General features: G+C 43.9%; 1 protein-coding gene across 50 annotated transcripts in view; it reads left to right on the top strand.

Annotated features, from left to right (window-relative positions):
- Positions 1-21,459, top strand: part of SORBS1 (sorbin and SH3 domain containing 1) — a 228,889-nt gene that overhangs the window by 40,331 nt on the left and 167,099 nt on the right. The window lies entirely within an intron of this gene.

Genomic DNA, 21,459 nt, shown 5'->3' with positions numbered 1-21,459 from the left:
CTGACGCGGGACTCGATCCCAGGACTCCAGGATTGCACCCTGGGCCAAAGGCAGGCGCTAAACCGCTGAACCACCCAGGGATCCCCAATAAACAAATTTTTTTTTTAAAGATTTTATTTATTTATTCATGAGAGACACACACACACACAGAGAGAGAGGGACAGAGACACAGGCAGAGGTTCTGAGAAGCAGTCCATGCAGGAGCCCTCTGTGGGACTCAATCCCAGGTCTCCAGGATCACGCCCTGGGCCAAAGGCAGATGCTCAACCACTGAGCCACCTGGGTGTCCCCCCCAATAAACAAAATCTTAAAAAAAAAAAAAAAGTTGACTTGCTTTTCAGTCTGACAACATGTGGTGGGCACTCTTACTCCAATCACCTAAGAGCCGCCGCTTGTATGTCCGTCCTCCTTTGAGGCTATATTCCATCCCTGAGAGAGATAGCTGTGGAACTGGGAGGGGAGAAGGTTTGCTTAATGTTGGGTTTCTTGGACCTGGCCATTGGTTCTCTGGGGAGAAGAAAGCCTCGGGTTTCTGTCTTGGCCTCTGAAGAGAGCTTTTTCCCTTCCATCATTCTACTTACACAAACTATGCCTACCCCAAGGCCCGGTGCAAAGTCTGGGTGACCTTTGTAGCTAACACTTGATCCATCTCTTAAATTCTTGTGACTGGTAATGGGTTTTTAACTTCGTTTGTTTTGGTTTATATTGCTGTCTCACTAGCTCTCACTAGGCTGTTTTTATCTCTGAATTTCTATTATAAGTGTCAGGAAAGTTATAATGTCTACATGGCACTGGGCATATAAATCTCTAATCAGTGGTGGGATAGGTGGGTTTACTCTGACATTTCTGGGTTGGGATGGCCACTACTTGATGCCTGTCCAGATCTCACAATCATGGCAATGAGGGCCTAGAACTGGCTTGATTTCCAGTGTCTTAGATGGAAAGTCTTTTGTGTGCGTGTATGTGTGTGTTCTTTTTAGTACAGGCCCTTTTGAGATTTACTGTCAAATAGTACTTCTGAGGAGGGAGCTCCAGGCAAGTCTGGGCCCTAAATGAAGCTTGAGGTTTTAACCACAAATAGACCAGCATCAGGAAGGGAGCTGGTCAGATAACTGTTTCACTGCATCAGTGGTTGGCAGAGGCTGCTGGCTACGACGGAGTTAGCTGGGCATCATCTATGGCAGTGGATTACTCATGAGGCTAGTTGAGTGTGTGTGTAGGAGAAAGAGAAAGAAAAGGTCCTTACTTCAAACAGCATTCTTCCTGTGTCTCCCAAGGATGTATTTTGTCCCTTCAAATGCTTCTTTTTTTCATTTTTTCTACATAATAGTCAGTGTTCGAGATTGTGGGGAAAATTTCAGGCAACAACCCAAAAACTCAATTTTCAAAAGTGCCTGGGCAAACCCTCAGCATTTTGCAAAGGGCTCTTTCTAGCCTAGATCCTCTGTGTGGTGGCATGCCAGGTCCCTCCGGCAAGATTGTCAGTTGCTTTGCCCATTTCTTTGCTGCTGGTCTAAAGTAACTTCTCAGTTCATTCTAGTTCTTTTTAATTTTCATGGCTTCTTGCATTTGGGTAACTAAATTTAAAGTGAGAGCATGGAATCCACAGACCCCAAGACTGTCAGAGTAGCAAGAGTTCTTCCCAGATGGTCCTGGCCGGCCTATAGAGATCCTGCAGCTGCTTGGGGCCACTGCCCTAAGCCCAGGAGTCCTGCGTCTGAATGGAATACTCTTCTCCTGCCCATGCTGCCATCGCAGAGATCCTGGTTCCTTCTACCCCGCCGCTTGGTCCAACTCAGGTGTGGCCAGTGGAGAACAAAGGGCTTCCAGGGCCAAGGGCCAATGGAACCACTTCTGTTCAAGGAGACTAATGAGGAAAGGGGTGGTGTTCAGATCGCATTTTAAAATGAGTTGGGAATAACACTGGCTGTAAAAACATGATCAGAAATCTGCAAAATCAACACTCTTTCTTCCTGGTAAACATGAAAGCCTGGCAGCTGCACCTCCCTCACACGTGTTTGGCCAAACTGTTGTTCAGGACATCATGCCTCCTGCAGTGGCGTCTGGGAGCTGACTGAAGCCAGGCTTGGCATTCCAGCTCTTTGCTGGGTGGGACAGGGCATTTCAATGCTCTCAAAAGCTGTACCAGTTCAGGTGGTTGTTGAACTTAACCTGGAGCACATATGCGCCCATCCGGGGTTACATGGACACTTGGAGATGGCTCCATGTCCTTGGTCGGCTTTGTCAAGTCAAGACCCAGTGCAGGTGGAAGAACGGACCTCACTTCTAGTCAGAGGTGATTTGTGTGTGATTTCTTTTCCGTCAGAATCCTCACCCTCCTAGTCACCCCTAACCTCTGTTAGACAAGAGAATTTTGTTTATTTCAGAGAATCAGCCCACACACAGGTTTGAAGCAAATCCAAAAGGAACATTTGCCACTGTATAAAAACGCGTCTCATCTTGCTGCTCTTTGATGAGAACTGGTCCATCCTTCTATTCACCCCTCCTTATTCCTTCCCCTAATCTTGCCTAAATCTTACGTAGAAACCTTACTGGTTTATTTCCCGTACCTGAAGCTAGTGCTTGACTTTCTTAAGGAAAGCAGAACCGCTTTATTTGAGCTCTCATTTTTCTTTTTTTCCTGTAAGTTTTTATTTATCTTTGTGAGGAGATGGCTTGGGGACAGTTACGGAGGAGAACGCAGCAGTAAAGGACCAGTATTAATTCCAGGAGTACAAGCCTGTCAAACAGATCATATTCATTTTTAGGCTCTGGGATGTGCAGGAGATAACAGCACCATGTGTGTTGAAGCAGCTAATGGGAAGAAGCTCGTTAGTAGCCTATGGCTAAAATGGGAAATGAGGGCTGGGTGATAAAGCTGCAGGTAGATTCACTGCTGGCCAGATTACCACAACAGATTCGCGTTCTCTGTGGGAGACTGATTGTTGCAGACCTAGGATTGTGCCTGGGTCTGTCCTGGTTAGTGTTTTTCTCAGACACTTGGAGCTGTTGAGGGCAGCCATATGAAATGCACAGACCTCTTAGGGCTGGGAGAGAGTGCTTACATTTCAAAGAGTAACCAAATCCAAAAAGCTCTTTTAAGATATGTCCAGCATCTGGATTATAAAAAAATCTCACATGTGTAGGATGGGGGTGACCTGATTTTAAAAGAAGCTCTTGTGGGGAAAAAAGACTCATTTTGGAAGATCAGAAAAAGAGGCAGGTCCCTCTTAGAAGGATGGAGAGAGGAGTAGGTGGTTCTTTAGCTGGATGCCCTGACAGTTTTAGGTTTCCTTCTGGAGCTACTACTCCTACCCTCCGAGGTAAAGCTGGGCTGGGTACATGCCCCTTCTGCCTGCAGGCAACCCAGGTACAACGTGAGTTGGCTTTGACATTGGTCTTCCTCCCTGGCCTCTCAGAAACCACCACCTTGCCTACACAGAGCCTTTTACATGTTTGCACTGGCTTTTCCATGCAGGGGTCTGAGCTCTTATTTCTGAAGGTTTCCTCATCAGGCCCTAGGCTCTGGGGCTAACAGCTGCCTTTGTTTAAAAAAAAAAAATACACACAAAAAAAACTGCAGCAGCATCTATAGAAAATGGATAAAGGGAATGCTTTGTATTTGTTTTAAACTTAAAGACAATCTGTTCTTCCAGTGCAAAAAACAATTAGAATATGTGTTCAGTTCCATAGTGCACCAGGTTAAGTAAAGGTGGAGGAGGAAGGTGCAGGTGTGTGAGAGGGGAATAAAACAGGAAGTGGGGGAGAATGTGGGGAAGACAGCTAGTGACAGGTAGGCTGGGAGAGAGAGAGAGAGGCAGAGAGACTTGCACAGAAGGAAACAAGACACAAAGAGTCAGAAAACAACACAATTTGAGATGAAAGCAATTTGCCTCTCCCTCCCTCCCCCCACATTGCTGCAATTTTATGTCTAGGAATTCTGAGGAAATCCCAACCACTGTCACAAAAGCATTTGTTTTTTCTTTGTTAATGTACCATGTAGTTAATAGGACAACTTGATCTGCCTGTCTTACAGAAAGAAATCTTTATTGATGGCTTAAGAAGCTAAGGCCCAATTTAATACTTTGGAAAATATTCTTTCTCCCTCAAAATAAAAGCCTTATCATTGGATGAATCCAGAGTTAATGAAATTTCTGTTTTTATTGATATATGTATATACATATGCACATATGTAAAAAGAAACTACTTCTAAACCATCTAGTGATTCTCTCTGGATGATGATAAGTATTTTTTTCTCCCTTTTTTGGAAGGGTATTATTTTCTAACTTTTTTTTTTCATTGAACAGTATTACTTTAATCAGGAAAAAAGTTATTAAAACATACTCTGGAAAATGAGAAATAATATCATTTAAAGTATTTTTCTCCCTCCCCAACCCTAAAATATATTTTTTAAAGATTTTATTTATTTATTTATTTATTTATTTATTTGAGAGAGAGAGAGAGAGAGAGAACAAGCACAAGTGGGTGGAAGGATAGAGGAAGAGGCAGACTCCTTCCTCAGTAAACAGGGGGCCGATGGGGGGTTCGATCCCAGGACCCTGAGATCATGACCTAAGCTGAAGGCAGTTGCTTAACTGAGCCACCCAGGTGCCCCTAATGTATTATTTTTTTTTATAAAAACATAAGTTGGGAAATAGATGCATCCAAGGTACCCTAACCTTCCCCCCCTTTTCTTTATTTTAAAATTTATAGTTCTTATCAAAGTTACACATGTGTATAGTTTCAAGAACCAAATAGTTCCACTGGATGCAGTTTCCTGTCCCCTCACCTCTACCCCAGTTCTCCAGTAGCACTCACTTAAAAATCTTAATGGATTCTTCTAGTATTTACTTCCACATTTTTCAGTAACTTGCATGTTTTGCTGCTTTGGGGCATTATCTATTAACTCCTCACCACAGAAGATGAGCATTTAGCTCTCTCCTCCCTCCTGTGCACTACTGCCTTTTGACTCTGAAGGGAGAAAAATCCTGTCCTCTCTAAAAGTCCTGAGTATCATGCCTTATCCCAGAGGGACAGTTTCCTTATGTGGAGTGACATGCACATTTTTTGGCTTTTCATGATCTTGCCAATGAGACTTTTAAAGTAAGTCCAAAATTCTAAGCTCTGGGTTTGAATTGAGCCATGTGTTGTTTCTAGCTCCATGGACCAACCAAAACCAAGAGTCTTTTGGAATCTGATTGAATTAGGGCATCTCTGGGATGTTGTTTTTTTGGACCAAATATTAACTTATTCTGTTATCCTTTGCTTTTCCATAAAAATAGAGTGTAGAGAAAAATCCAATATCCTAGTTAATGGTGGACCATTGTTGGCTAGACTTGGGGATCTTGGACACTCTCAAGGAGATAGCTTCTGTCTACATTTGGTGTCTGTCTACATTTGGTGATTACCAAGGTTTGTGAGATGGTGATAGGGTGTCTGGGAACCCTGAGGAATTTATATGAAGTCTTAAAAGTGCCACCTTTTTCAGAAAAGCTGCTACAGTCCAGGCTCTGGGTAGAGCATGTAGACTCTACTCTGAGTCTCTAAAGTTTCACTTTGTTCCCAGAGCCACTGACGGATAACTCTGAATTCTTTATCCAAACCTAGAGGGCATTCCTCTGGCCTTACTTGTTTTCTCTAGGCTGGTGAGAGACTTCTACCTCCTGTCATTCGTCTCTGTTTATGGCCCTTCTAAGTTCTGGAGAAGACTTCGCTAGGCTTACAGAAGTTGATCTTTTTCTTTTTTTAAAAGATTTTATTTATTCATGAGAGACACGGAGAGAGAGAGAGAGAGAGAGAGAGAGAGAGAGAGAGGCAGAGACACAGGCAGGGGGAGAAGCAGGCTCTATGCAGGGAGCCCGAAGCAGTACTCCATCCCGGGTCTCCAGGATCAGGCCCTGGGCAGGCGCTAAACTGCTGAGCCACTCGGGCTGCCCTGATCTTTTTCATTCATAAAGAATGAGGAGGGCAACAGGGCAGGACTTCCACTGTAAGAAATGAAGACTTTGAGTCTTAAAGTTGTGAGGAACCTTGGAAACAACAAGGTTTGTTCAGCTCTGTGTGCATACTTCCAGCAGTAAGGGGGCTACTCTTTCAAGAGGCTACCTCTTGCTTGCTTGCTTGCTTGCTTGCTTGCTTTCTCTTTCTTGCTTTCTTTTTTTCTTGCCTTTTTTTTTTTTCCTTTTTAAAGATTTAGTTTATTTATTCATGAGAGACACAGAGATAGAGATACAGACAGGGGCAGAGGGAGAAGCAGACTCCCTGCTGGGAACCTGTTGTGGGACTTGATCCCAGGACCCTGGGATCACTCCCTGAGCTAAAGGCAGATGCTCAATCACTGAGCCACCCAGGTGTCCCAAGAGGCCACCTCTTTCAATGTGGGGTGCCTCTCTCATTGGGAAGTTCTTTCCTACCGGACTGATGACCTTGTTTGGGACTCCCACTAAATAGGTGAGGGCAACCTTGAAGGTACAGTTTGTTGAAAATAGTCAACAAATTATTCCTCCTATAACTCTAACATAAGCAGTATTAAAAAGGGTTTTAAGAGGCAGCTGTAAAAGATGCTGGTAAAAATTAATGTTTTCTAAGCACTGAGTTATTTTGCCAGAGAGGTTCAGTTTTGTTTTTCATTATGATTTTGATTTGAGTCCGATAGAATGGTATCAGTGGCATGAAGAATAATTACAGTATCTTTTGAAATTCTATCCTGGAACCCCATCAGGAACCGACCCAGATTCATGCCAAGGAACACTTCATAGGTTTAAGGTTTTTAAAAATGTGTTTTTAAAAATGCTTGTTTGAAATGCTAGACTTTCTGATACTTAAAGAACATTGTTTTAGAGGGTGTAGTTCTTTTTTGATCCTTTGACTTTAAATTTCTTAGTTCAGGGGTGGTGATAGTGAATAATCCTGTATTGTGAGTTTAAGAGGCCTCTCAGAAGTGAGACCTCTGTGTGTGTGTGTGTGTGTGTGTGTGTGTGTGTGTGTGTATTTGTGCATGCTCGCCCACACGCATGACTATCTCCCTTTATCAACCAGGTCTAAATTTTCCTTGATTCCTACTGCTTTTACTAATTTTTCAGGGATTTTTGCCATCTTAGGAAAAGTGTGTATATTCTTCTACCTTTTTATTTTCTCAAGATTTTGTTTGTTTGTTTATTTGAGAGGGAGAAGCAAAATCCCTGCGGAGCAGGGAGCCTGACATGGGGCTCGATCCCAGGACCCTGGGATCTTGACCTGAACTGAAGGCAGATACTTAACCTACTGAGTCACCTAGGCACCCCATGTATAATTATTCTTTAAATAAAAATGACTTGCCAGAGGGATGCTTGGGTGGCTCAGTGGTTGAGTGTCTGTCTGCCTTTGGTTCAGGTTGTGATCCCTGGGTTCTGGGATCGAGTCCCACATTGGCCTCCCCACGAGGAGCCTGCTTCTCCCTCTGCCTATGTCTCTGCCTCTCGCTCTGTGTTTCTCCTGAATAAATAAATAATTAAAAAAAAATAGCTTGCCATAGAGACACTGGCAGCAATAAATTAACATGTTAACTTTGGTAGTTGGATCATTGTGTTTCCTTTGAGACTTCCTTTGTTTGCACAGCTTTCTATGATGAACGTATATTAATCTATATTAGAGAAAATTATTCGGGGTGGGAGGGAAAGCATGGTTGCTTTCAAAACTATTCCTAATCTGCCAATGAGGTACTAAGGTGGAGAATACAGGAGGGATAACAGATTGGAACCCAGGCACGTTGGGAGCCAGCGCTGCCATGGGAACTGTTGGCCTTTTTACCATAAAAGATGCCTCTCCTTTATTTTTATTCTTATTTGTCTTCTAAATGTCCCTGCTTTGAAAGATTTCATCTAACCCAACATTGTGTTTATTAACTAGTAATTCCCCCATGGTGGATCCCTCAAGGATAGACTAATTGCCTATAAGAGTTGCCTGGATTGCTTTATGGAGTTGATGCTATTCCAGTTGGGGATGAAGATATGATGTTTGGTGCTCCTATTAGGCACTCATCTATGTTCTCCACATTTTTTGCTGCCTTTGTGGGATTTTCCGAGCCAGGGACCCAAGATTCGGGTTTTGCAGTTAGAGCTCATGTGTTCGGGCCCAGGACCCTGTATTCCCTCTAGTACTGGTATCTCTTCCATAAACCTGCCTTGATTTTGTTTCTAATGCAACAACATCGAAACAGCCCCAAACCAATACTGCAGTAAGGCTTTGTGACTGTGCTAAGCTTTGTCTGCCTCATCATTATCATACGATGCTAACAGTTGGCATTCAGTTGAGTGAGCACATACTGAGTACCAGATCCTGTGTTAAATGTCTACACGGATCTCATTTGATCTTCACAACTCCTCTGTGAAGCAAAGACTGCTCATTAGCCCCCATTTTATTTTTTTATTTTTATTTAAAACAATTTTTAAAAGATTTTATTTATTCATGATAGACATAGAAAGAGAGAGGCAGAGAAGCAGGCTCCATGCAGGGAGCCTGATGTGGGACTTGATCCCGGGTCTCCAGGATCAGGCCCTGGGCCAAAGGCAGGTGCTAAACTGCTGAGCCACCCAGGGATCCCTAGCCCCCGTTTTATTGATGGAGAAACAGGCTCTGAGAGGTTGAGTAACTTGTCCAAGGTCATGAAGCCAAAGAGCTGCAAAGCTAGAATTGAAATAGCTTCTTATCTCTCACACCTTCCATACCCTTCTCTTTAATCCCTTTCCTCTTTGATCAGCTCTTTCTAGATCAGGACCTCAGCTTCAGATTTTATTCACATCCCAACACATCACCTGCTCGTGGGTCTGGAGTCTGTGGGCTCTGTGTTTATGGGTTCTCAGCAGGAGGCATGTGGAAGGCGGACAGACCCCGACAGTGGGGTTGTGGGGCTGTGGCTGCTGCCTCTGAACCCTGACCAGCCAGGCCGGAGGGGGCTTATCCCCAAGTGTGTGAAATTGGAGTTGGGATTTAGTCTCTCCTTCTAATCTCCCACTTTTAGAATGGAGGCATTGCCCAGCCTCAGGAATGATAACTTTGTACCTTCAGTGCTGTTCATCGAAGTTCTTGCTTTTTTCTTCCCTCCAGGAGTACGGGGCATAGAAAGCCTCCAATCCCTTTCTTCTGGAAAGGTGAGGAAGCTAGGGGAGATAACATCTCTGCTCAGAGGATCATATCAGTTCCATTTCAAGGAGAAAATGTGGAACAGAGATTTTTTTTTTGTTGGGTCCCAGACCCCTTTGAGAATCTAATGAAAACTTTGGACTCCTCCCTAGAAAAACTAGAGTAATAATAACTAATGTTGTGTTATAAGCACTTAAGCACGTATTATTACCTCTTTTAATCTTCCTCTTAACCCAATGAGGTATGGATACTCTTGTTTTCCCTATTCTACAGTCAAGGAAACTGAGGCATTGGGATGTTAAATGGCTTGCCTGTGGACACATTTAGAAAGTGGTAGGGACTTGTCATAGGATATCAGTTGGACTCCAGGAGCTAGAGTGCCTCAGTTCTAGGGTACAAACCACCTCCTGCTTTGCTTACAGATGGAAGTGTGTATGTATAATAAGGTAGCAGGTAGATACCTCCCCTCCCCCCCACAGTTGGTGATCAACCTGCTCAGTCAAGGTGGTGGAGGAAGGAAAGGCTGCTCTTGGCTCCCCTTCCAGAATCTTCCCCCATCCTCTTGAACCAGTTAGGTGCATCTGCGTGGGATTTTTAAGTGTCCCAGCTCTGTGGGGATCCCACACAGTTATCTAATTGGCATTTCATGGTGGGTGGGGAGTCAGACAATCTGGGCTTCTCTCCTGGTTTTGCCCCTCCAAGCTGTGTGGCTTCTGGAGTCACTCAGATGCTTCTGAGCCTGTCTGCTCACCTGCAAACCACAGAAGATGAACTCTGGCCTTCACTAGGATAAGGAAGGTCTTACCACCGTGGGAAGAAGGCACTGCCCTTAAACAAATGGCCTGTGCCAAGTACAGTGTGCACATCGTTTTGTTAAGATTAGTGAGTCCAGAGACTGATCTGTGGTTGCTAACCATGTTTGACAATTGCAGCTTTAGAAGCTACAGCGAGTATTTTCCAAACCATGACAATGAGTGATCCTAACAAGATTTTGGAATAGTTTGTATTCTGTACTCTTCTTCGAGGCTGCCTTTCTATTCTCCACCAGTTTGTTCATGACCCCCACAGCAGGTTTCCCTAAAATCATAGATACCTGGAATGGGAGTGCTGGAAAGGAACTCCGATCACCTATGGCCAGTCTTCTTATTTTGCAGGAGTGGAAATAGGCTCACAGAGGTATAGGAACTTGCCCCAGGCCACACAGCTAATCCATGGCAGAGCCAGAACTTAGGTTAGCAATCTTTCAGTTATGTCATATGGCTGTCCCTGTGTCAAGCAGATACAACTCTTCATCAGTTTTTCCCTTATCCCTTCTACTTGCTTCCTTGAAAGTAGAAGCTGGGTCATTCTCATCATAGTTTTTCCCTCTTTCTTCTCACCGCCTCAGTGAGTGGCGAATGAAGGAACCAAGCCATCTGTGTAAGCAGAGCCTTCTCAGGAGACCTTTATGGTGCTAGGCCCACAAGTTCCACACATTCATATCCCTGTAACTTTTCCATGCACCTGGATGAATTTCTGCTGTTGACAGAGATCTGGGAGATACTCTACTCCATATGCTACATTATCCCCATTAATGTGATCGTGAATTTACCCAGCTGATGTGTTAGTGGAAGCTTTGGGAAGCCAAGCTTGGTTTATTAATGGCTGTGCTGGTACGCTGTATGCAACAGAGGTCTAATCTGAATATAAAGAGCATCTTTTCTGAAGCTGGACCAGCCGATCTGCATGGTTGACAGCACTACTGAGCATTAGCTTAGCTTGCACTGCCCCTTGCCACAGGTCACTGAATGTCCGTGGGCTTTCTCTTCTCTTTGCTAAACAGGTCACCCATTTACCCTACCTTCTTTGGAGAATTTTATCTTGGTTACCTCAGTTCTTGGGCCTTTTTCATCTAGAATCGGGGCAAGAAATAGAAGCAGAGGTGGAGGACCAGGTGCTGGGGGTGAGGTGTGTGTGTGTTTACGTGTGTAAGTGTAAGAAGGAGCTGTATTCATATCTGAGAAGGCCCAATGCTTGTGTCACAGAAGGCATGCAGGGTAAAGGAAAGGAGAGGGCGGGAGAGGTGTTTTATGGGGCTGAGGGTTGGGAAGAGTGGGGAGCAGAGGAGTCAACTCGGAAGAATAATTGCTGTCTGTGTAGAGGAGGAGAAAGAGAAAGAAAGAGAAAGAAAGGAGGAGAAAGTGATCTTTAAAAGATCACTCTCAGTGCATGAAGACTTTCATTCTCTCCCATTGAAGTTCAATAAAAGATGCAGTAACATTTTGAATTGTTACTGTGTTTAGACTGGGTTGTTCGCTTTCATGGCCACCAAGTGGACACCGGGCTACGTGGAGAGCAGGCTGTATTAATGTTCCTCTGGTGTTTTCTGTCTGGGAGATGGAGGCTGATTGTGGGGCACAAGCTTGTGAGAAGCAGACTCTAGAGCAGGCCGATCTGGGGGGAATGCCCTGTCGTGGGGTTGGGTGTGCTAGAGGCCGTGTGCAGATTATATTCCTGTCCTCTGAACAAACTCTAGATCATTTTCCTGCACTATAAATAAATATGTCAGAGTTCTCAGATTCAGTGGTTAATTGCTTTTGTACCATATTTGAAAAAAAAAAAATACAAGTCAGTTCAGACTGTGGAGAAAGAGTGCAGCAATTCATTCGGATTGTATTTTTTCCAGAGAGATCTGCCCTAAGAAAAACGACAATGTTGAGTTTCTTGGCTCTGTTTTACTGACAGAACTCTTATTGGGGAAGAATATTTAAATTTTTGTTCTTTGAGAAATTGCTCTCTTGTGCTGAGTTGAGAGGGAGATGGCTTAGCAAACAGGGTTTTTAAACCAAGGGAAGAAACAGTGACAAGTTCAGATAAAAGTTCTTTTTTCTGCCAGTGTGCCTCTAGGGGCCCAACTGATGTGTGAGCTCTGCTGTCCTGCCTTCACATTCAGTAAGACCCTTCTTCCAGCACCTGGAGGTCCTGGAGGAAACAGGCTGTTGGAACGTGCAGGTCTGTGTGTGAAGTCCTGGCCCCTTCCTGACCTCCAAGGAGAGCTGAGGAACGCTTCTAGAGAAGATCCCAAAGCATTGACCTGAATTCAGAGAGTTGAGGCAAGCATTGGTGTTTTTGGGTAGTAGGCAAGGGCAGAAAGAGGACCTGCCCTCGTTCCTCTCATGTGGCTTGGGGGGGGCGGGATGCTAAGTAGAACATTTTTTGTTGTTTCAGCTCAACTGCCAAGCTATTGGGGACCTTGAAATTATATTTTTTGATCCTCTTAAGGGGCTTTATGTGAGGGCAGGAAGTGTCAACTGCCTTCTGGTGTTTGAAACAATGTTCAGGGCACACGGTCATTTCCTACCTAGCCTTAAAAGATGTCAGGAAAGCAGCACTCTGCAGGGGAAAGGCCCAGCTCAGTTCCTGGCCTCTCCATGGGCCACACCTGCCTTGTTCAGGCTGGCCCAAATCACCGAGTTCAGGACTCTGATGTTGGTCACATGGATTTCTCAGAGGGACTCCTAGACCATGGGCATCAGAATACTCCATGGTTCTTGTAAGTAATGCATATACTAAGTAGACAGAGTTGGAGTCTCTGGGGGCCGGGGCTTCCTGGTGATTCTTTATACCCACTGAATGGAGAACCACTCTGCCATCTGTAGCCATTGTGTAGAATTGGACATTGTGGTTAGTAAATTTGATGCCAGGAGATCCTGGGTGCAGATTTTAGGGCCTTAAGGAAGCCGGAGAAGGAAGGGAAGTGTGCAGGAGTATCAGCTGTTGGAAGATGCAATGCCATTTTTATTTATACTCAACCCAGTGTGCTGGATGTTATGATGCTGTGTACAGGGGAGGAAACAGTATCAGTTTAGTAACTTGCTTAGGATTGTGCCCTTGAGTTGGTAGGTGGAGACCAGGCTTGTCCCAAAGTCCTCATTTTTTTCCATTATGGCTGTGATCCCCATGTTGGAATGTTGAGTGTGTTCTCGAATGTAGCTGTGAAATAGAAGTACAGTATGAGCCATATATGTTAAGATTTTCTAGTAGCCACATTGGAAATGTAAAAAGAAATAAGTAAACTTAATTTTAACTACGTATTTTCTTTAACCTAGTACATCCGAAATATTTCAGTATTTAAATATAAAAATGTCAACAAACTATTTTACTTTCTTTATTTCCATATCAAGTCTTAAATCCAGTGTGTATATTACCTTCACAGAACATCTCAAGCCACACTAGCCACATTTCAAGGGCTCAGTGGCAATGTGTGTCGAGTCTTTACCTTATGTAACAGCACAGCTCTAGCACCTCTGGACTGGAGAGGTGCTTCCTACCCTGCTGTCTCAGGTAGCAAGGGGTTTCTAAATTAATGGTTTACAAAGGCCGCAGGAGGACCCAATGCTGGGCAGTCTGCATGAGTGTCACCGGAGGAAGGGGATATTACAAGTCCTCCGTTTAGGGTCCCAGGTGATTCTTCTGTGTAACCTGATTGGAAACAGCCACACTAAATGCATTCCCTGGGCAATTTACCTGGGTTCTGTGGCTTTGCCCCGCCCCCTTTTCAGGGACACTTGCATTCCGAGCACGTTCTCTGCGGGTGGGGTGGTGGTGTGATGGGAAAGGTGGGGGAATGTGTGCCCTGAAGGCTCTTTTCCTCCCCTACCAAATAGAACTGCAGTTTCAATAGAAAAAAGGACTGCTTATTTATCTGGATGTGATCATGCATAAGGGGTGGGACCTTCCCTTTTGGTGGTGAGAGCAGGATCCTGTGTTCTGGGGAAAGGTAAGATGAAAAGAATAAAAATATTTAGGGGAGAAGGGGATACTGTGTATACTTAAACTGTGTTCTTTTCCAGTGGTTTGGTTTTTAAATATTTGCTGACTTAGTGGAAGAAGTCTGGTCCCAAAGAGTTACGGTCCTGGGGTCCAAACCTCAAATTCCTCCGAGGTCCAGCAGGTAACGAGTGATGAAGGGCAAGAGATTTCAACTCCTGTTTTAGGAATGTTCTTCACTTTCACAAAGATATTGTGGTCTCCCCTTTTTTCTGGAAATCCAAGACCCTCTTGGTCTGTCCTTACTGTTAATAGAGAAATATTTCTCTAAGGGAACAAGCAGTGCAAGCATCATGATACATGGCAGTGACACACACTTGGTGTTTAGGGAGACTGATCTAAGAGCCTCTAAGCTACTACCCAGCCTCATCTAGCTGTTGTCCTTGACACCTAGCGTTATCAGATCTTGTTATTTTAAGGAGAAGCCACACATCTAGAATATTTAAAAGGTAAAATCTTGGTCCTTCTTCTTTTTTTTTTTTTAATTAGAAATACAGATGAATCTTGAGCAATAGAAATTTGCATGGATTTCCCTAAGCCAGATACATTTACAGTACTGTAAATGTATTTTTAATTTTTTTTGTATTTTTAATTTTTAATTCCTTAATTATTTTCTTAACATTTCCTTTTCTCTAGCTTTGTTGTAAGAATACAGTATATAATATATATAAATGTAAAATATGTGTTAATTGGTTATGTGATCAATAAGGTTTCTGGTTGGGCAGCCCGGGTGGCTCAGCAGTTTGGTGCTGCCTTCAGCCCAGGGTGTGATCTTGGAGACCGGGGATCGAGTCCCACATTGGGCTCCCTGCATGGAGCCTGCTTCTCCCTCTGCCTGTGTCTCTGCCTCTCTCTCAACCTCTCTCTCTCTCTCTCTGTCTCTCATGAATAAAGAAATAAAATCTTAAAAAAAAAAAATAAGGTTTTTGTTCAACAAGAGGCTATTGGTAGTTAAGTTTTGAGAGTCAAAGTTATACATGGATTTTTGAGTGAGGAGGTGGGTGCCCCTAACCCCTGTGTTATTCAAGGGTCAACTGTAGTTATAGGTTCACAGGAAGTTGTAAAAAACAAAATAAGTCCAGGGGTTCTTGTATGTCCTTCCCCCAGCTACCGCCAATGGGAAGACCTTACATAATTAAAGCACAGCATCAGAACCAGGAAATGGTTATGGTTGCAGTCTACAGGGCTTACGTGGGTTTCACTAGTTGAGTTTATATATGCACTCATTTGTGTGTGTGCGCATGCATGTGTATGTTCTACGTTAATTTTATCAAGTGCAGATTTGTGTCCCCTCCTCTACAGACAAAGTCTTTGGCTTTTCAGTTCTGCAGATATATCAAAAAGTCTGTTTAGGTCTAAAGCACATGCCCTAGGCCTGGTGGAGCCTGCTGAGCCTTCTGTTTTCAACCTCCGTTCTAGTCCCTCCCTCTCTCTCTCTCTTTTTTTTATTCACATAAAATTCATGTAACAGAATTCACTACTTTAATCCTTTTAAATTATCTAATTCAGTGTTTTTCAGTATGTTCATAATGTTGTACAACTGTTATTACTGCCTAATCCAGAACAACTTCATCACCCCCAAAAGAAATCTATGCCCATGAGTGTTTGCTCCTTCTCTCCCTCCCCTTATTCCCTGGCAACTGCGTATCTACTTTCTGCCTCTATGAATTTGTCTCTTCTGGACATTTCATACAAATGGAACCATAGTACTCTATGTACTGGTCTTCTGTGTCTGACTAGCCCTTTCATTTTGTAGAGAATGAGACTTGAAGCCAAAGAAGGAAAGTGGTGTGCCCACTAATATACTGCTAGTAAGTGGCCAAGGCTGGACTTGAACCAAGAAACAGTACTCTGGTACCATACCTTTCTGCCTCTCACCATTCAGGTGTTTGTTTTGATATGATAAAACTACATTAATAAACATGCTAACAACAGAATGTCTTCTATTGTGCTGAGTGTTAAGGTTCTTTAGGGAGTCACTGTAGAAATGAAAACTGTCAAAGAGAAAATAAGATAATACAATTCAGTATGCTTTTACTGGGTACCTACTGTGTACCAGGTTCAGGGCCAAGAGGGGTGAGTTAGATTGGACCCTAACCAACAAAGAATAGTCAGTTGAGGGAAACAAAAGAAAGAATTTCAGGATATTAAGGTAAATATTATGACTGTGGAGTAGAGGGGAAGAGCACCAGGCCCAAAGTGGGGGGGCTTTGAGAGATGCAGGAAGCTAACAAATACTGAGGCAGCAGGAGAGGCCTGAGGAAAAATTTCAACTATAGGAATGGTAGGTGCACACACCTGAGCAGTAAGCTGATTAGTGGTGATGGGGATGGAAATGGGTAACTGGGGCATTGGAGGTATAGCTGGAAGAGTGGGCTTGGTTCAGAGTTCTGCAGGTCAGCTATCCCTGTGGATGCCTGAATTTTTCAAGCTCAGGATGGCTGGATGGAAGCAGAGTATGAGAAACCAAACTTGGGAGTTGAGTCTTTGGAGGAATACCCAAGTCTGAGCAGTTGGGGTAGGGGAATATATAGTGGTAGAGCTTCACAGGCAGAGAGAATAGCAAATGCAAAGACCCTAGAGGGAAGGAGCTTCTGGCCATCTGCAGGTGAGCACTCAGGGCTTTGTCAAGATTTTCTCAGGGGCCTCCAAATCAGAACAGGTATTTTGTGGAGGTATCCTGTCTTTGGGAGTGGAGGGGGAGGTGAGAGGGAATCTTTGTGAGGAAGAAAACCATATCCCAGTAGAAGAAAGTATGTAGTCATGCATACCTAAATGATTCACTTAAAGTAGGCGTGCTTTTTTTTTTTTTTTTTAAAGGGGAGCTAAAAATTATTTTGCTATTTTCCAACTAATTTTATTTTATTTTATGAGCTTTGTGTCGTTCACAGAACTTGGAAACCTTCATTCTGCTTCCTACTGAATCTGAAGTAGGTAGGAGGGCTTTAAAAAGTTCCTCCAAACTCACTTTCCTCTGCCAATGGGTGGAAAGGGAGGACGGCTGGGCAAGGGGACCAGAGGCAAGACCTGTTTGAGCTACCTTGGCATTGAGCATCTGGGCATGGTCCCAGTGGGATTTGTTCTGGGAAATAGCAAAGGCTTTCCTGGCCAAAACAGTTCACTTTGCATATATTAGAAAATCATCTTAAATAAAATGATAAACACTGCACAAAAGAAATAAAGATAATTATTTTGATTTGTTTCCTTCCCAAGTTGGTCAGCCTCAGGGCCAGTTGGGGATTTTCTTTAGTTCTAGACTAGGTTTCTGAACAGAGTTCTTCTGAGTCCACTAAATTAGTGAGCTAGTTAGCGGGTGCCTAGATTTCAGAGGCAAGAGGCAGAGGCAGGTTTGAGTAGTGGGGGGGTGGGTTGGCTTGATCATCCTTCAGCTGGGAGATATGAAATTTGAGGTGTATCTTGAAGGAACCTGGAGGATTTGAAGGCATTATATTCACATACAGTAATTAGCTGGGCAAACAAGCAAAAGACTCCTTAAAAGCAACAAAGTGGTAAGCATGAGTCAGTGCTTTGTGCTATGAAGGAGAGGTACATGGTGCTCTGAGGACCTATAACCTGAGAGGCTTCCATTGGACCAGACCTGTTCAGATGGTCTAGATTGGTAGTAATGAAGGTGGCTAATGTGACTTTCACAACATCTAGCATTGTTCTATATTCTTGGGGTAGGATAGAGAGGAGTATGTAAATGAGAGATAATGATTCAAGGTGTTTGGCTGGGCCTGGGGCAACTCTTGTGATTTCTTTTGGAGGGATAAGTCAAAGAGATGTCTTGTTTTAGGCAAGGAGAATGTTACTGCAGGAAACAATGGATCTCCTAAAAATTGATGACAGCCAGTAGGGGCAGATTAGTATCTTGAGTTTTTCCTAGACTTCCTGTCTCACCTATGTTCTCCCAAATTTGCATTATGGCTCAAGTGGAGGACCCTTAGGTTGAAGGGGATGTGTAAGTGTCCTTGTTCTGGTGAAGGATACTATGGATTGCTGCTGGGCCTTGGGATCAGGAAGGCTGACATTGGTCATCATATCACATGCCCTCCCCAGTGCCCATCACCCATACCCCCACCTACCTACTCTCTGCATGATGTGATGAACACTGAGTGTTGTGCACAACTGATGAATTGTTCAGCTCTACATCTGAAGCTAGTGATGTACTATATGTTGGCTAATTGAATTTTAATTATAAAATGAAAAAAAGGAAGGTTAATGTTGGTCATCCGTGGGTTTCTCTGGTGCTAGGCTGTCTGGAGGTCACCTGGTAACATCTGGTGATATCAGGAAAGAGCTTCTGTAGGTTGGCTGGAACCAGCTTAATACTGTCTGTCATCTTTGTGGCACACAGCATTTACTTTGCCCTTCTTGGCTTGAGATTGCTCAGGCCATCAGTTAACCACAAAATGGAAATCTAGAAAGAGAAGTGTTTAGCTGGCATGGGAGGTTTCTAGGCATTACATTGATCTTCAGCATCTTGCTCTTTGGTGAGCAGTAAGGACTTGTGGCAGAGTACTTTGTGCCTTAGAGCTGTTCCTCGAAGGCCGTCTTGATGACTGGATGCTCCCAGACCCTTTGCCCTACAGGGTGAGCCTGCATAAGTGTGAGGACTCCAATCTGTGGAGACTGGACAACTCCAGTAGTTTATCTGGAGGTGCTTGCATTGGGTCATGGTATAGAGCGACTGAGGCACAGGGAGCCCCCTTCACTGATTGCTGGCATTCTATGTTTATGTATTTAGAATGAAAGGAGTTAAGTGATGGCTCTCATAATTGATGTAGGGAGTGGGTAAACACACTAAGAATAAGAATATATAGTTCCCCCAAAAGCTTGGATCCTTGCATCCTGCCTGGAGGATGCTGAATTAATGAGCTTGAGGAGATTGTTCTGGGGCTCCTGAAGCACCTGAGTGAAAGTTTTTCTTTTTTTCCAAATGGGTAGGAGTCTGGGCATCAGAATCACCTGAACAATGCTTGGGTCTCCAAATCAGAGATTCTGACTTAATGAGTCTGTGGTCCAGAATTTTTTTTTTTTCTTGGTGATTCTAATTTTTAGCCAGATTTGGGGTCTGCCCACCAGTTACAGATCCAGAGAAGCTCTTCTTCAGGTGAGGTGAATTTTGCCTCCTTGCTTGCTCAGTTTGGCTTGAACCCTGAGCAGCCCTAACCATGGCCACATCTTTACTCCTCTTTATGTCCCTTTCAAAATGTGTCTTTTGGGGGTGCTACCCCCTGGCTTTGCTTCAGCCTAGATTGGGACTGCTGTCTCATCCCTATCCCTTCCATGAAGAATGGAAGAACTCCACCTGGGAATTTTGATGGGCAGGTATTTGGAACCTTTTCTTAAAAAAAACTTCCTGCTGGAGGCTTGACTGTGTAGTATATTCTGGCAAGAGAAATCCAGGCCCTGAGGTAGATACAGGATGGTCTTGTGACTGGCACAGGACAAAAAAGCAAGCTATCAGCTGTCTTCTCGGAGACATCATGGAAGTGCTAAAAATACTAGAAAGGTCAGTATTTCTATGGCCATGTTTCTTGGGCCCTGCAGGCTCTGGAACAGCATTGGTTGCCCTGAGGGAGTCATAGGTGGGCATTGCCAAAAAGCAGGGCTGATTTGGTGGCATTCTTAATATGGGCACTTGAACAGATAAAGGTCCAAGAGTGTACATGACATCTCAGCAGATACTGGGTCAGGTGGCAGGGGCTTTTTTTTTTTTTTTTTTTTTAAGATTTGTTTGTTTTAGAGAGAGCACAAGCTGGGGGCAGGAAAGGGGAGAGAGAGAACCTCAGGGAGACTTCCCATTGAGGGCAGAGCCTGACGTGGGGCTTGATTGCATGGCCCTGAGATCATGACCTGAGCCAAAACCAAGAGTTGGGCCCTCAACTGACTTAACCACACCCAGGTGTCTCCAGGTGGCAGGGGCTTTTACAACTGATGAGGTAACACGAAATCTGGATGAGACCGAATTGGAGGGGCTCTTCACTCCTTGCCTTTGCCCATGTTGCCCCGTGGCCTGTAATTCCCACCTTCTCTGTTGTCACCTGCCTGCTCCACTCTCGTCTCTGCTTTAGGATTTCCTCAGCGTCTGTCCGTGCTGGGCGGTGTCTGTTTACCTCAGCTGCTCCGGGAGCCCCAGCTCAGTGCTCCTATCTTTAGGTTTACCCATGTGTTAGAGCTCTTTGTGAGTGTCCCATCTGTGTTTTACCTTGACAGCAGCTTCAGGGCTAGGACTGGGTCTGGTTCATTGTTGTGATTCCATCACCTTGTACATGCCTGGTGTGTAATAGGGTTCAGTAAATATCTGTTGAGTGATCCGTGAATCAATACATTCTTTGAGGGGATGATATAAATATCTCCTACCAAGATCTTATACTTGAACATTATTATAGCCTAGTACCTCTATAAACTTATTTGTAGCCTTGTATTCAAAATGGATTTTTTTTAAGATTTTATTTTATTTATTCATAGAGACAGAGAGAGAGAGGCAGAGACACAGGCAGAGGGAGAAGCAGGCACCACACAGAGCGCCTGATGTGGGACTCGATCCCGGGTCTCCAGGATCACGCCCTGGGCTGCAGGCGGCGCTAAACCGCTGCGCCACCGGGGCTGCCCCAAAATGGATGTTAAGGGACATTTTTCTAGCATAAAGAGTATTTCAGATAGCTTGGGACATTGGGCACTTTTGAAGTAGAAGATGCATGCTATTTATGAGAAATTAATTAATTCTTAAAGGAGCAGTTTTCTTGAAGTGAACCCTTAGGGAACTTGATGGAATTGACCTTCATTTGTCAAAGAATAGAAGAGGGTGGCAAGCCTTTCAGTGGAGTGGGTTGGATACTTCAACGTAGCTCCTTGAATTTAGTATTAACTTTGAAAGACCCATACATACATGCATGTGTATATGAAATTATTTTTGTTTTTTGTTTTATTTTTAATTATTTATGAGAGACAGGCAGAGACACAGGCAGAGGGAGAAGCAGGCTCCTTGGGGGGAGCCCAATGCAGGACTCGATCCCAGGACCCTGGGATCATGTCCTGAGCCAAAGGCAGGTACTCAACCACTGAACCACCCAGGTGCCCCAAAATATTTTTTGTTTTATAATATAAGACTACTATATGGTGGGGCATAGAGGAAGAGTCCTGGATTGGCAATCAAAAGACCTAGGTTCTAGAATTAGCTATACTTTTAACTGTGGGAATAGGCAAGTCAGTTTCCTGCTTACGCTTTTATAATATGGAAGTGTTGTCTTATTCAGGGATTGCGCATGTCTTCCAGAGTGGGAGTACTGACTTAAGTTGTCATTGGTGCTGTACCATTTCTTTTTTCCCTCTTGCAACTCTGCCCCTTTTTCTTTTAGGTTTCCACTTTTGTTGGGTAGAGGGAAATATTTCTGTATCTACACATACAAAAGACCAAAAAGCCCAGTAATATAAAGGCAATGATAACTATAGCTCTCTATATGGTGAGACATTAGGGAGTGGTAGGGACTGTGGCATTTTGGTGTAACCAAGCCTGCCTGTGAA

Source organism: Canis lupus, chromosome 28, assembly GCF_003254725.2.
Source record: "Canis lupus dingo isolate Sandy chromosome 28, ASM325472v2, whole genome shotgun sequence".
In the NCBI taxonomy this organism is placed as follows: domain Eukaryota; kingdom Metazoa; phylum Chordata; class Mammalia; order Carnivora; family Canidae; genus Canis; species Canis lupus.
The sequence above is the reverse complement of the archived record's forward strand: the minus strand, read 5'-3'. Positions and strand labels throughout refer to the sequence as shown.